We start from the raw sequence: 7784 nt of genomic DNA, 5'->3' as shown, positions 1-7784 counted from the left end.
GGGGAGCGACCCTTGCCTAAGGGGTCGCTCCCCACCAAAAAAAAAAGAAATGAAACATAAAAAAAAAAAAAAAAAAATGGTCCCTGGTGCCTAGAGGTATCTGCCCCAGGGGGGGCAGAAAAGGCCTTCTCAAAAAAATGCCCCCCCTGGGAGCGACCCTTGCCCAAGGGGTCGCTCCCTTTTGTCAGTTTCAATAAAAAAAAAAAAATCCCTGGTGTCTAATGGGGGTTGCAAGCAATCCGGCTTTTGAAACCCTCGGAGGGACTTCAAAGGGAAGGAAATACTTTTCCTTCCCTTTGAAGCCCCTCCGGGCCTCCCAAGTGATTGAAAAAGAAATGCTTTTGCATTTCTTTTTCAATCGCGCTGGAAGCAGAGCTTCCAGCGCGACTAGGGAGGCCCCTGTGACAAATCAGCGCGCGCGCACTGACGTCACAGGGGGGGGTGGGGGGGGTCGGGGGTGGAAGGGGAAGGTCTTCCCCTTCCATCCCGACTTGGGGGGGGGGGAAGGGGGGTGCACGGGGGGCGCGCTAGCGCGCCCCCAAGTTCCCCTGTGCCATGGACGAGATGATCTCGTCCAAGGCACAGGGGAACTGTAGCCTTGGACGAGATCATCTCGTCCAAGGCACAGAACCGGTTAAATTGTGAGTTCAGAGACACCAAACTTGCAAACCTTATCTCTTCCAGTTTGGGAATTACACTTACATGATGCAATAAGGTAATCCCAATGTTATCCCATGGGAGAGATGGGCCTTGCAGTGTTAGAAACGAATTTGGGAGTTTTTCACTAGCAGGGCATACAAAGCTTAAAGGTGCATGACCTGCTTTTTAAAAACATTGCACCCTGTCCTGTTGCTCACATAATACCTACCTTAGTGGTGACCTCTATGTACAAAAAGGGGAGGTGTATGCAGGGCAAGAGGTTCAACTTGCCAAGTCGACATGGTGTGGCGCAATCAGTGCTGCAAGCCCACTAGCAGCATTTAATCAGTGCTGCAGGGACTTATAAGTAAATTAAATATGCCAATTGGGTATGAGTCAGTGCCACTATGTTTTAGGGGAGAGAACACAAGCAGTTTAGCACTGGTTAGCAGTGGTAAAGTGCACAGAGTCCTAAAGCCAGCAAACACAAGGTCAGAAAATGGATGGGGGTGGGCTGTTAGGTCTAACAGACACTACTATAGGAAATCCAATGTGGGGTGCAGAATTACAGGTGGGGAGAACCACTGCCCTGAGTACTGTGACATAAATGGGTGCTCCTCTCTTACCGCAACCTGACCTCCTCAAAGAAGAAAAAATCAGCTGTGTGATGCAATCAACCCCTGGGGGTGTGTGCACTTGTCAAGGGGCTCTTAATCCTGAGCCACTGCATACCATAATGTTGGGAGTCTGCAGGTGGCCATCTAGTTGTGCAGCATGATGACTGTGCCAGATGATTTTCAAGGGTGAATAGTCTTCATTTTTCTCCATCGTCACCAAAAAGATGGGGAAGCAATAGCACAACCCTCATGGACAATGATTCATCAATATACCAGGGGTAGTGGAAGTGACATCACATGTCCTTTGACCCATGGATGGAATCACAAGAAGTAACATCACATAATCTGTGTCATGAAGTGACATCAGGTGACCTTAGACGTGGAGTATATGTCCCGAACCTTTGTTTTTTAATACAGTCTGGCTATATAGTAGCAGAATATCACATGCTAGATGTAGCCTGACAAAGACGTGTTCTAAATATAATTTACAAAAATGCCACCCCACTTAAGTTAATAACATACAATCTACACCTAATGAGATGGTATTTCAGTAAACAATATTCAGAACACAATATCTATGTCAGATTATGTTCTTATGTGCATCCAGTTCTTGTAAACTGTAAAGGTTTTAAAATGTCTCTTGCACATGGCATTTTCACTGAGGTTATCCTTGGTGCGAGGTGTGGCCATCATTAGGCCAACATTCAGTATCAGAATCACCCTCATTATCGCTGACCGATGGAGTGTAGTGCATTAGCCAGTTACAGAGCTGCACATTGCAATACATTAACTACTTGACATCTATGTATTTATACACAGTTAATATTACCTTATACAGTAACTACACTGCCTTTACCACGTATGAAAGGTACATTAGACCCCCTTAAACATAACATAATGCCTGGTTAAAATGCATTAATGTTGCCATGACTTTAACATTACAGTGATTGACATACACTGTTATATGTTTGTGACATCAATAGCCTTATACTTTAAAAGCCTTCTGAAAGACATGTACAGTACAATGGCCCATTCACACAAGTCATGCTGCTCATTTATTTAAAATAATTGCACAGTTACATTTCAATGTACTTGCCACATTAAGCCTCACCTAACTCTGATTTGAAAAGGCTGCCCCTTATATTAGCAATTTTTATACATATTTGATAGTCCTTCATACCTTAATACCTTAATAGAGTAACTCAATGCCCCAAGCTTAGCATGACATGCTTGCAACACTGCAGAATGCATTTTTAGTGTTGGGCCGCATGCACTAAAGCACGAAGTTTCATGCCCCAAACACTATTTACATTGTCAATTGTTTCTTTAGAAATGTATTCTCTGACAAAGTATTAAGCAGATAAAAACATGCATTAAAAATAAAATACTTAACAATAATTGTAAAAATAAACTCTTCATTTCGATCCCTCTGCTTTTTGTGATGAATTAAAAATTATCTGAATGGCAAGCATTCTCTCTACTTTATGCAACTGCAAGCTTCCGTGACAAGAGACCCACTCCCACACTCTCTAGGGCCTTTCCCAGTTCTTAAAAAAATTTAGCTTGTTAACGGAAAGTATCAAATTATGAACTTTTTGGGCAGAAACTGGGACAATACCACACCAGCGTGCACACAGCAGCTGCAAAGTTTGAGTGAATACAAACATTAAAAAAAACATCATGGTTCTGAAAGAGCTGATCCAGCACGGGCCGTATTTCTAAATCCGGGGTCCGATGAATTTTTCTTTTGTCGAATGTATAGAATGATTATGAAGAATAACATTTCTAAAATACTAAAACATAAATATTCTTTTGAAATTATTATAAAATATGGTATACATAAAACATTGCATTCATCTGTGGACTTTACTTGTATGTCTCACAGTGCACCAAGTTTAAATTAAAACATTTCTTACATTAAACAGAAAAAAACACTCCTTCATTTCTTGTTTTAAGAGCCATAAAGGCAGAGCCAAGTTACGCTCTCTGAGCCCTCTCGCTGATGCCTTTTTTAGAGTCATCATAAATACTGTTCAGTCTTGAATGAGGCTCTACTCCTCCAAACGCTTCTTATCATCATCATATTCACAATAATTATCTTCCAATTCAACTTCTGCTCTCTTTCTCTTCTGACCTCTCTGGATTTTCCTTCTCTGAAAGATTTTGTATCCATCCAACAAAACTATTCCCACTATTGAAATAATCAAAAATGGTCTCAACACAAAACCTAAAATTCCTCTTCCCAAATTCCCAAGCCACCTGCCTATAGCAGACATCCATGTGCAATTGGTCCCCATGCACCAGTGCTTCCAACTCCTTCAAATCCTTTGTCAACCCTGAAATATTTTGGATATACTTCTCCAAATCCTTATTTTTATCTGGAATAAGGGTACACCATTGTTGAACCTTCAGCATGCAACAGACTTCACCCTCTTTTGAGAGCAACAAATCTAGTGCAAGCCAATTTTTTAAAACCATTGATCTTATTGCAACTGTTAGAAACGGGGTCTTTGGTTGGCAGTCAGGTCACCCCCTGTCCAAGCAAGGACCCTCAATTTAGTCAGGGTAAGGGAGAATCTCCAACACACACAGTAATACAGTGAAAACACTACAAAATAGACAACACACCAGTTTAGAAAAATAAGTAATATTTATCTAAATCAAAAAAGAACAAAATGACAAACATCCAACATAAACAAGTTAAATATGAATTTTCAAAAGAATAAGTGTTTTACTCAATAGATAACAATGGAAATTTTGATTTTGCGCAAAATACCTGGTTAGCATAAAAAATAAAGCCGCACAAGAGAGCTTGCGAGGGAAAAGGCAACGATGCATCGATTCCTCCCTTGCCAGGGAGGCCGTGCGTCGTTTCTTCTCTGATGTGTCATTTCTCTCCCTCACAAGAGAGCGATGTGACAATTTCTGGGTGGGGCACCTTGGATCCGCGCAGAGTTGGGTTGACTTTGACACCCAGGGATGATGCGTGGACAGTCCTGTCACACAGTGTTAGAAAACCGCGCTGTGTGGGGTTTGCGTTATTATCAGCAACTGCAAGCTGGTTTTGTGTGTCGTTTCTCCAGCCGCGATGCATTGATCTCCCAGCCGTGATGCAGGTGGAGCGTCAATTTTAGCTGCGAGGCGGCGGTGCATCGTTTATTAACAGCGTTGTAGATGGTGTGTCAAAACTTTCCCCGCACGGCGTCCTTTGCGTGGAGTTTCAGCTCTTGTCTGCCAACTTCACCTTTTAAGGGCCCAGGGACTGGGGATAGGGCACCAATTGGCAGGAGTCTCAGAAAAGAGTCCAGATGTTAGCAGAGGAAGTAGTTGATGGCCCTGAGACTTCAAAACAGGAGGCAAACTCAGTTCAAGCCCTTGGAGATTCTTCTCAAGCAGAAATGCACAACAAAGTCCAGTCTTTGTCCTCTTTCACAGGGAGAAGCAGCAACTGCAGGATAGCCCAACAAAGCACAGTCAAAGGGAGGGGCAGCACTTCTCAGCTCTTCAACTCTTCTCCTTGGCAGAGGTTCTTCTTGGTTCCAGAAGTGATCTAATTTTCAGGGATTTGGGTCCAATACTTAGACCCCTTTCCGCCTTTGAAGTAGGCGTACTTCAAAGGAAAGTCTCTGCTGTTCACAAGATCCTGCCTTGCCCAGCCTAGGCCCCAGACACACACCAGGGGGTTGGAGACTGCATTGTGTGAGGGCAGGCACAGCTCTTTCTGGTGTGAGTGACCACTCCTCCCTCCCCTTCTAGCACAGAAGGCTCATAGGGATATGCAGGATACACCCCAGCTCCCTTTCTGTCACTGTCTAGAGGAGAGGTGCAAACAGCCCAACTGCCAAACTGAGCCGGACAGGGAATCCACAAGCAGGCAGTGTCACAGAAAGGTTTAAGCAAGAAAATGCCTACTTTCTAAAAGTAGCATTTTCAAACTAACAATCTAAAAATCAACCGCACAAAAAGATGTATGTTTAAATTGTGAGTTCAGGGACCCTAAACTCTATATTTCTATCTGGTCTCAAAGGGGATCTATACTTTAATAATATTTAAAGGCAACCCCGATGATAACCTATGAAAGAGATAGGCCTTGCAATAGTGAAGACTGAACTTAGCAGTTTTTCACTGTTAGGACATGTAACACACATCCCAATCTTTAACATACACTACACCCTGCCCATGGGGCTACCTAGGACCTTCCTTAAGGATGCATTATATGTATTAAAACGGAAGGTTTAGGCCTGGCAAATGGGTACACTTGCCAAGTCGAATTGGCAGTTTAAAACTGCATACAGACACTGCATTGCCAGGTCTGAGCCATGTTTACAGGGTTACTAATGTGGGAGGCACAACCAGTGCTGCAGGCCCACTAATAGCATTTGATTTACAGGCCATGGGCACATCTAGTGCACACTACAAGGGACTTACTAATTAATTACTAAGTCAAATATATCAATTATGGATAGCCAATTCCACATAAAGTTTACATAGGATCACTTACAAGCTAGCAGTGGTAAAGTGCCCAGAGTATCAAAAACAGCAAAAACAGAGTCCAGCACACATCAACAATCTGGGAAGCAGAGGCAAAAAGATAGGGGAGACCACGTCAAGGATGCCAAGTCTAACAACAACCATCTGTGTTTACCAACAACGAATTTGCTGTGCTAGTAGCCAATTTATCCACTATTGTAGATGGCTTTCTAATCTTCAGATCATTCAAAACCACTGGCACTAGTGGAATCAATGCAACAAAGATATCTCCCACTATTTCTGCAGCACTAGCTCTTCGTCTACCTCAGGGTTTCACCTTCCACATGGGATCTTCAAGATGCTCCACATGATGGATCTTTAGAAATAGTATTGCTAGATAACACGTACCAAATATGCATACTAATCACAAATAAAATACACTCCAGGAATCACAGCATCCTTTCCATCCAAAACAAATTCACTCTTTCCTCTGACATCAAACACATGCTCAAAATCACTCTTCCCTATGAACAACGGATCTATTGATCTCTGATCTCTGATCAGTGTGTACGCACTATTTCCCTTTATGCTGCCAGTCTAAAGTTGAAGCTGGTAGATGCCCTTACAATTCATGTTCTATGTCCTTCTTCTTCCATCTGTGTTGTGTTGCAAGGTCTTTATCTGTTTTAAATTTAGTTTGTAATTCTCTCCTTCGGTCTTCCACTAAATTCTAAAATGTATTTTCTATGTCAGAAATTGAACAGGTCAGAATATGTCTATATGCTATTTTCCGCCATATTGCAGGACCAACACCATGGTGCACATGAATGTTCTTGCAGATGCTCGGAAAAGCATCAACAATGCAGAAAAACGTGGAAAACGCCAGGTTCTGATCAGACCATGCTACAAAATCATTGTGCGTTTCTTAACTGTGATGATGAAACATGGCTGCATTGGTGAATTTGAAATCATTGATGATCAGAGAGCTGGAAAAAATTGTTGTGAACTTCACTGGCAGATTAAATAAGTGTGGTGTAATTAGTCCAAGGTTTGATGTGCAACTGAAGGATCTGGAAAAGTGGCAGAACAATCTGCTGCATCCTGTCATTTTGCATACACTGTTCTCACAATGTCAGGTGGCATTATGGACCATGAAAAAGCTAGACGAAAACATCCAGGAGGCAAAATCCTGGATTCTTTTTCTAGTATGTAAAAAGGCAGACTATATGCATATGCAGTGTCTAAAGGCTTTAATGATATGAAATATTTTCCTGCAATCTCTGCATCTTCAAAATATGGGTTCTTATTCAGGTGCTGAATCAAAAGAACGTCTGGCAACACTAGATCATAATTCAAAAAATAATATTGAAAACCTCCCTCATTGTAAAATATACTCAATAGCAAACTACAAGAAATACCATGGCCCATATTTATACTTTTTGACGCAAAACTGCGCTAACGCAGTTTTGCGTCAAATAAATTAGCGCTGGCTAACGCCATTCTGAAGCGCCATGCGGGCGCCGTATTTATTGAATGACGTTAGCCGGCGTTAGCCGCCGGCGCCGTCTGGTGTGCGTTAAAAAAAACGACGTACACCAGGCAGCGCCGGCGTAGGGGGATATGGGGCTTGGGCGTCAAGAAATGGGGCAAGTCAGGTTGAGGCAATTTTTTCGCCTCAACCCGATTTGCGCCATTTTTTTTCACTCCCAACCCCCATAGAAATGACTCCTGTCTTAGCAAAGACAGGAGTCATGCCCCCTTGCCCAATGGCCATGCCCAGGGGACTTCTGTCCCCTGGGCATGGTCATTGGGCATAGTGGCATGTAGGGGGGCACAAATCAGGCCCCCCTATGCCACCAAAAAAAAAAAAAAGAAATACCTACCTGAACTTACCTTAATGTCCCTGGGATGGGTCTCTCCAGCCTTGGGTGTCCTCCTGGGGTGGGCAAGGGTGACAGGGGGTGTCCCTGGGGGCATGGGAGGGCACCTCTGGGCTCCTTCAGAGCCCACAGGTCCCTTAATGCCTGCCTTTTGCAGGCGCAAAAAAATGGCGCAAAA

At 43.1% G+C, this 7784-nt stretch overlaps 1 pseudogene; it reads left to right on the top strand.

The window, feature by feature from the left end:
* The first annotated feature begins 6518 nt into the window (after positions 1-6518).
* Positions 6519-6939, top strand: LOC138302223 (small ribosomal subunit protein uS8-like; annotated as a pseudogene).
* The last annotated feature ends 845 nt before the right edge of the window (positions 6940-7784 follow it).

Source organism: Pleurodeles waltl, chromosome 6 (genome assembly GCF_031143425.1).
Source record: "Pleurodeles waltl isolate 20211129_DDA chromosome 6, aPleWal1.hap1.20221129, whole genome shotgun sequence".
Classification (NCBI taxonomy): Eukaryota; Metazoa; Chordata; class Amphibia; order Caudata; family Salamandridae; genus Pleurodeles; species Pleurodeles waltl.
Note: the sequence above shows the minus strand (reverse complement) of the source record. Positions and strands in the feature narration are given on the sequence as shown.